The sequence below is a fragment of the Alosa sapidissima genome, chromosome 6 (genome assembly GCF_018492685.1).
Source record: "Alosa sapidissima isolate fAloSap1 chromosome 6, fAloSap1.pri, whole genome shotgun sequence".
NCBI classification, from domain to species: domain Eukaryota; kingdom Metazoa; phylum Chordata; class Actinopteri; order Clupeiformes; family Clupeidae; genus Alosa; species Alosa sapidissima.
In genome coordinates, this window is record NC_055962.1 from 3,820,631 (window position 1) to 3,829,372 (window position 8,742).

Genomic DNA, 8,742 nt, shown 5'->3' on the forward strand with positions numbered 1-8,742 from the left:
GCTCGTAGAAGATAGGAGAAGGAAGAGGAGGAGGAGAGGAAGATCTCTGCCATTAGGTTAGGTCTAAAGTTGTGAAGTGCACTTGGTTCATGCCAGTAACTAAGGTTGCCTTCACACTTTGGGCTCTATCTTACATTTTAGCGCAATTGACTTTGTGGGCGGATCTTGGGCGCTGTTTCTATTTTAGCAGCGGGATTATGACTGTTGCGCCCGACACAAATCTAAAATGGGGTGGTCTGTAGTAGCTACATTATTTATGGGTGTGGTTTGGAAGTAACATGCAATAAACCAATCAGAGCGTCATCTCACATTCCCTTTAACAACAGGCACGCTTGTTCCATAGCGGATTGCTATTATGATGGCGGATTTGCCAGGTGCAGCCAGAAACGGTTCACAGCGCTATAGTCAGTTGGGAACAGTTTGCTATTGATTTTTCCTCTTGACAAAATGTAATACAGAAATGTCACTTTCCGATGTTTTGGGATCACTCTCACTGAATCAAGAGGTTATGAATGCATGGTGATATTTTTGCAATGTAATCTAACATTACCTCACTATAGACAATGCAGATCTGTCAGATAAGCTCTCCTCTCCCGTGCTGCTGCTGGGACATTTGGGTTAAATGGCATCGGCATGCAGTTCAACATCACATCTCATTAAGTCCACTAATATATTTGTCCTTGTAATTATGTATGGTTTGGAGAAATGGGAACTGCGTCGTATAGATGAGAGGAGCAAAGTGCATTGCGCAACACAGGCGCCCAAGCAAGCGCTCCTGCAAGTGTAAGTGTCCGCCTTACGGCTGTATAACTGGTAACTTTCTGCTCAGACACTCCCCATAACCTTTCACCAATGCCCAGGACACAGAAGCTCACAACAAATTTTAGTATAAAAAAATACAAGTTGCTTTATTTCTAATATATAGTTGTAAGATTTAAAACTAGTTAAAAATAGTGAGTTAAAGTTCACAGTTCAAGCTTAAGCTGAGACGATCTGGGTGTAGTAGACTGTAGCTTTCAATTGACTTCTGGTCAGGAACTACAGTGTATGACGTCATCGGCCGCGCCTCCGTGTGACGATAGGGGTTCCCCCGAATTCCCAGTGACGTTGTCAGCAACCCGGAACCAGCAACCAGCACACCTCGAACAGCAAAGAGGCAAGGGATCAGGACACCGTGGGTCATTCAAACAAGTTCAACCACGCAAACAAGCAGGCAGACTTACGTCCCTTTAGGTGGAAATAGTGAGCGTTGATCGCTGTTTGGGATCGAATCTTCGTAGCCCAGGTAGTTGGCTCGTCCGTCGTTCGCGTCTTCCCCCTCGGGTTTAGTGGCGTCTCCAAGGCCGATGTGGCGTCCGTCTCCCCACCGTCTCTCCCGGTAAGTGCTGTACCCCCTCTTTATACTCCTCCTCGCTGTCTGTTGCGATCGTGGATAGGCTGGGTAGTAATAGTCATTATAATTGTCCACGTCAAGCAATTAAGAGTTAGTTGAGAGCCTCGGTAGGAAACAGTCTGGGTAATAGCAATCTTGCATCACACGGTGCATACAATCAATAGGAGCACAGCAAATATACGTGAGCACTACAACCAGTCACACAGTGAATATAAGCATAAGAATCACAGCAATCTATCAGTCCAGTAAATGTGAGCACTGCAATTAGACATCACCCCACCACAATACTTGTCCCACAGCTACTCCTATTAGGCTGACATAAAATAGCATCTGAATTTGCGCCACTGACTTTAGACCAGGAGGTTCCTGGTCTGTGGCGGAATTGTTTTCTGAAACTGCAAAATATCAACAGGGACCGTTTGCGCCGTAACACGCCCCCTCTTTTCGCTGAAACGCCCCCGTGGGCACACATGTACCTGTGGAGGGAAAATTCCAATATGCGCTGACTATAGGAAAGACAAAAGCGCGAGTATACAAAGTCAATTGCGCTGGTGTGCAAGATAGAGCCCATGGTCCGTTTAACTGGACCGAACCCGAGTGTGATTACTTCCCCTAGACCTGACCCAGCTGGTTTCCGTTCACATTACTATTTTGTTTGCAGGTCCGTTTATGTCATAAAGAATAGTTTTCTATTTACTTGGCAACATCACAAAAAGACTCTCTTTATTTCCTGGTTTTGGAACAGATAGCATTTGAACTCGAGTATTCGAGTTCTAGCGAACCGTACCCCAGACCACTGTTATCTGGTGGACTCTGGTTCAGTCCTGGGTCCACACCCGGGTTCGGTAGATTGCGTTCACATTAGCAAAAATAACCACATCGGTGCAAACGAACTGCGGCTCGGCGCAAAGAGTCTAGTGTGAATGCGCCCTAAGTCACTCTGGAAAAAACTGAGTATTTGACATACAGTACACTCTCTGCTCTATTTACTGCAGTATAAATGAGGATTTGGATATATAATAGATTTAGAGGCTCCAGGACGGCTATTTTAAGTTGGAAACTCAAACTCAAGTACACAATTTAATAAACAAAAAAGAAATTATCCAAAACACTGTTGATATTATTTATTAATTATCCAAAACAGTGTTGATATTATTTAGTAAGCTAATCAACATTAAAAAATGTGTCTATTTTGGAGAGGTGAGAGGGGGTACTGCATCATTTAATTTGCATTACACTGCAAATTCCTGGGTTGCACTTTTTTTTTCTCCTCCGGAGCTTTTGATGTTAAGACCAAAGAGGTTGTCAAAAATGAGTTGCGTTGTAAGCAATTTGCTAATTCAGCCTCCAGATGGATTGATGAGGTAAATGGCTAAACTGACATTAAGGCGGGGATATGCTGAAATGGAGAGAAGAACATGGCTTTAAGTGTACACATCACAGAGTTGTAAAATACTACACGTATCACTTATCACCCAGCAATAGTAACTCAAACATACGTGCTGAACAGCATGTAATGCCTAAAGAGCATTGTCAACATATTTATACCCCATCATTTTCCTTAGATAGTTGCTCAGAAACTGACTGACTTGAAGTCAACTGAGTAGTGCTGGCTCAAGTGAAGTGTCTGGATCCATTTGCCTCTAGCTTTGAAGCTACTCTGCATATAAAAGTAGCTCCACTCAGTGAAAGACTAGGAAATATGTAAAATAAAAGGCTAAAGCATCTTTCAATGACAACCCTCTGCAACACGAATTGCTGATTTCACAGTGCAGACCTTTCTGAGCCCTGTTCCATTCTCTTTTGCAATCCTGACCCCAATTCCTTAGTTTGCAGCTATGATTAAGATCCCCAGAGGTATTGGCTCTGACGCAGCTGAGAGCAGGCCAAGGAGGCTTGGGCTTTCTGTTCTCCAAAGAGTCGACAGATCCCCTTGAATGTGGAAATAGATTTTCATGTCTGGCTCTGGCAGCTCAAGGTCTTGCACGTCCTGGCACATTTTGCTCAAATTATGCCCCCTAATGGTGGTGTGCAGCTATAAATAACACATCAAATTGACCCACTCATGCGCTCTTAGCTTGTGTCTGTTTTTTTACCTACTGTCTAAATGCTTAAATGGTGTTATTATTTGCTATTTAATGTATCACTGTTCAGGCCTCCGCGTCAGCTAAATAAAGGTGAGTTTACTCCTTGCAGCTTATCATGTCTGTTTAATAGAAATTAATTGCCAGCTTTGAGGTACAACACACTGCTTATCACTGAACACTGTTTTCCATTACATAATCCAAAACAAGAAATGTGCCTGTCAAATTAGGTTGGAAATAAATGACCAGAGGCGCTTGTTTATACGCAGGCAATTAGGTCATTATCGTTGACACATCACTCGACAAGTTATAGCTGGTGTGCTGTTTTATGCTGTATGCCTGAAGCATCCACTTGAGCTGTTGTGAATGGGAGAGAGGGAATTGAATTGAAGTAAATGGAAAGGTAGGGAAATCCATTCTGGATTACCTCGGTTGGATTCCGAAAGTTTAGTGATATTTTTGACATATAGTAACCTACTGTTTTAGATAAAAAAAAGATTAATCAAGGACTTTTTAGAGGGCATTAAGGTATTTAAATTAATCTAATATCAAAGAGAAGCAGTTTCACTGTGTGTACTTCTCAGTTGATCAAATTCATTAATACAGAAACATATGTACTTTGTAGCCTACCATACTCTGGGGTTCATATCCTTAGTGTTGTCAAGGACAGAAAAGAGAACAGATTCAATGGTTATATAGACACATATTATGAATGACCTATGTGTCCTGTTGCCCTTTGGCTCAAGCACAGGACTGACTTACATGTACTGATTACAGGATTTGCATTAATGTGCTGCAGTTATTGGGACCTTTGATGGCTTCAGTGATGTTCTCCTGCACTAATCCAACCAGGCAGCTGTAATGCCGACTGCCCCTGATTTCCCTTTGAAAATGTGCTTGATTAATCAGCTGACAGCACATAGTCTCTACACCATGCTTCCTCTGTGGGGACACGGTGCGGGTAGGTGTGCTGCATGTCATGGAAACAGATAGCAATACAAGGTGGGTATTAATGAGACTAATGGAAGTGGTAAATAATTGCTGCTATTAAAATTGCAGTTCCAAGGTGTTTGGCAAACCGGTTAAAGGAAAAGCCTTCATAGAACTTTAGGGTGTTCCGTGACATTGTATGTGCGCATTCATATTTGTAAGTGTAATTTGGTCTATAAATCAAACCATAAATGTACTTTTTATTCAGCATTTTTTCTGAATAATGTGTATCCCTACAATAAAACTTGATAAATGAGTTCCACAGGTAAGCTAATGATAAATGAGGCAGCAATGACATTGCTAAGGACCAGTTGGGAAGAATTACTTTTTAATTTGATTTATTACTATTTTCACAGAGCATATGGAGCGAAATCACGATGCACCTGGGGAGATGTGCAAGTTGTTTTCCCATGGAAGAGATAATACTATAATCAAAACAGAGCAAAAACACCCTTCTAGTTATGCTCGGAAGCACAATACTCGTACAAGCAGGAAGGTGGTTGCAACTTTTTGAAGGAACAGAAAGCAGACATCCAAAAGAGCTAGGAACTGTTGACGAATGGGATTTGATCAGTTAACCTTTAACCCTTTCACACAGAGGAAACTTTTCCAATACTGGGCACTTCATCAGACACCTCAAACATGTTTAAAATTCAGCCAAGAGCAGCAAAGACATAATTGCAAACCAGCCAGTAATAATTCTGTGGAATAATAAAAAAAGAAAATACTACTTCACCTAGGTAAGGTAAAATGTGTAATATTCAAGAAAGAGATAAGTTGAAATAGTACATTTCTGCACGCATAGTTATGTCAGAAAACCACAAAAAGAATTCCCCTGAATTCTAACATTCAACCAAGGCACACCAGAAACCAGCCACACTGTATTTCTTTGTCCAGTTGTTTTGAGCTTGATATTTGAGAGCTCACTAGATGTCTAATCTGCTTCTCTAATCACAGAACAGACTTTCAATCTATTCAATATCCATTTACCATTTTCCACCTAGACTATGGTCAGTCTGTTTTCTATGTTTTATTTTCAGTCTGTGTAGGCCTACCTGTGATGAGTGTGCATTAAAGTAAACCCTGAAAAAATAAACCAGGCTGTCCCTTCCTCTGTAACCTCTCAGAGGTCCAATTCTTTCTAAACACTGGGTTTGGTCAGCCAGACATGATTCTCTCATCAATTCCACAAAGCATTATATCAGCTTGAATTGAGCCACTAATCAATATTTAGATTAGATTTAATGCAAATATGGATCAATATGCAAATATGATTTTAGATACCAGTCCTAGCAAATGATGTGCTGCTTTACTCTCTGTTCTGGATTTTTTACTTGAAAATCCAAATGAACTTCACACTCCCTCTGCTATCTGTCTGCTACTCAGAGGAAAGTCAAACCCGCTAACGTTACTCGTCAGCCTGCTGTGCAGGACTGTTTATGAGTGTGCATGATGCTGTGGAACCGTTTCTGTGTCTTTTCTAAGCCTGCATGCAGATGATGATGCAAAAGCATCCCATAACCTTGCATTGTTGCCATTAACCTTGCATTGTTGCTAAAAGGACATCAAAGAATGTTAAACCGTTTGGATCCAAACAAGCGTCATCACAGGAATAGGTCAGTAATGTAAGAAAGATAATAAATATTTAATATCACAGAGAGTGACCGCAGGCATGCTGAGCTCCATCTTACAAACACAAAGAGCCCAAGGAAGGAGGGGGTGAGTGTCAATACATGGCTGCATCATACACATTCAGGGTTTCAGAAACACGGCTTGTCAATACATAATGAACATTGGAAATGCAGGAGCTCATGAGTCAAACAGTTCTTTTCATAGACTGTTGGAGGAGTTAATATGTCTTCTACAAATAATACCTACCCACACATGAATTTTATAACCGTGTCTGTCTGTGTTTATGTAACATTCATGTCATGAGATACGTACTTCCTTTGGTTATAGTTTGTAAGAAGTACACTTATGCTATAACTTGCACAGTAACCAAAATCTTGACCATAATTTTTCTGTCCATATTCTAATAAAATGATAAAATGGGAATGGAATGGAATAAGATTCCATTAGGATAAAGAAGTTCAAGTGTGACTTTCAAATCACAATCAATTGTAGGACTAACTTAAAAGTCTACAATGCTTGGAGTTTTAAAACGTCCTGGTCAGACTATCTGCAGGGACAGGGCTGTCAAGCAACACACATGAGATCACACACACATTCTTAGATTCAGATGACCAGTCAAGGGGATCTGTCCATTAGAGACCAGACCACTGGACCCACATAGACAAACAAAGTGACAGCCAGTTCTGCTTGTTGACTTCAATATCGCCATGAGAACCTGAAACATTTGACTTGTAATAAAATGACCTTTATGATTTACATATCTGGTGGGTAACCACAATTTAATTTAACATGATTCAAATTCTGACTTATTTGAGTTTACTGTGTATGGGAATACAAACTATGATAACGCTTTTTTGACAAAGAGGGTCTCATTTAAATTTGGACTGAGAGGGTGAGACCTGAGGGTCCCTAATCAGAACTTATAAAGCAGCTGCTCTGAGTTATGGTTCCTGATTTGATTTTAATTAAAAGGATCATAATCTCTGTTAGGATACAAGTGTCTGTGAGCTGTCTTAGGAGAAAACATAAATATTTCAATGACAAATGCAAATGGAAAGTGAAGGCCCATTTAAAAATTCTGGATGAAAGTTATAAAATATGTATTCAATTCCAACACTGCATATCAAATTTTGTTTCAAAATTGTGAAAATATATGTCACAGAGGCACCCTGCATGTCATGTATGCCTGTCCCTCTGGTAGGATTGAGGCCTCCTAGCCGACTGACCAGATGTCTCCTGGGGGCCTTTTGAGTTTGCGAGGGGTGATACCTGGGATCAAGGGACCTTCACTCTGACAGTGAGAGGGAAGATGAGCTGCAGCATGGCTCCCGCTGTGGGCAATGCAATTCCTTGGTGAGTTCACATGGCGCACACAGCAGATGGAGAGCTCTCTCAAACAAGCTCCAAAGCTGGTGGAAAAAGAACCGCAGCTTTGTTAAAACCATGACCATGGCTGTACCACTTCAGGCAGAAATATGTGGGATGGGCCTCCACCTATGTCACCTATGTGATATACAGTAGACAGGCATCACTAGGATGGTTAGTTCTCTCCTCTGGTTGAGCATTATAAGGTGTGGAAGAGGTCAGGATTATCAGATCAACTGTAGGAATTCAGAATGCATCTTTTTACATAATTAAAGATATAGGGCTAATCTATCAGACAACAAATGTGGTTTAACATCAAAACACAATCTGGAGTCAATCTAGCTGAAAAATGTATGCTTCAGAGCAGATAAAGATGCTATTTTTTTCTCCACAAGACACCAACTATACACAAGCCCTATTACCATCATAGATAAATAAATAAACAAAAAAAACAAGCAGCATAGCAATGTTCAAAAGATATTCAGCTTTGAATGAAACAAGCAAAGAGTAATAGATGCATTCTATCACAAGATGCATCAAAGGACAATCATAGTGTGAAAGTGTCTGTTGTCCTTCCCTGATGGCCCCTCTTCTCAGTTCACGCTTCATTTCCCACCCTACTTGACAAATATCTCGCTCAAAGACTTCACACATTACAAATGATAGTTTAGTCAAGCTCAGTCTTCTCAAAGCAACTGAAATTCTTTTGACAGAAACAAATAAATAAGCCCAGCCATGATAAGCTAATGTAGCAAAGAGTCCAAACCAAAGAGTCATACTACAGAGATAATGCAGGAAACGTCATCACATACACTGACAAATGGTGCTATTCTTCACCAAACAAAGCACCAAGACTCAGTACTGTGCAGCAATTCACAGTGTTTTTTTAAAACAAAGTTATGGCATCAATGGAACATTTCAGTGTTTGAAAAAAGGAGTGATTATTTGCGATCACACTGACCAAATACAATTTAATTGTCATGACATCATTGTCATAACTTACACACTTACACATACATACATCACTTGTGATAACGTATACTGTAAGTGGCATTAGTCTTGTGTGGTTTAGCATGTGGGAGAAAAGCAGTGTTAGGCTCATAATTGATGAAGGCAATAGGCAGCGAGTGTGGAATGCTCCATATCAATCATTCCAACAAAAGTGCTTAATAAGCCATTTACTGTGTAGTTGATATGGGAGCCTTAAGGGGATCTTTGCACCACAAATGCCCATAGGCATCAAGGCAACGTGTGTCAGTATGCACTGCACTGGTAAAG

The 8,742-nt window shown here is 40.7% G+C and overlaps 1 long non-coding RNA gene across 1 annotated transcript; it reads left to right on the plus strand.

Moving 5' to 3' along the window:
- The first annotated feature begins 590 nt into the window (after positions 1-590).
- On the plus strand, positions 591-8,373 carry LOC121711245. Its single transcript, XR_006032273.1, has 3 exons — positions 591-676; positions 8,208-8,212; positions 8,362-8,373. It is a non-coding gene; the product is annotated as an uncharacterized LOC121711245 (long non-coding RNA).
- Positions 8,374-8,742: the final 369 nt, after the last annotated feature.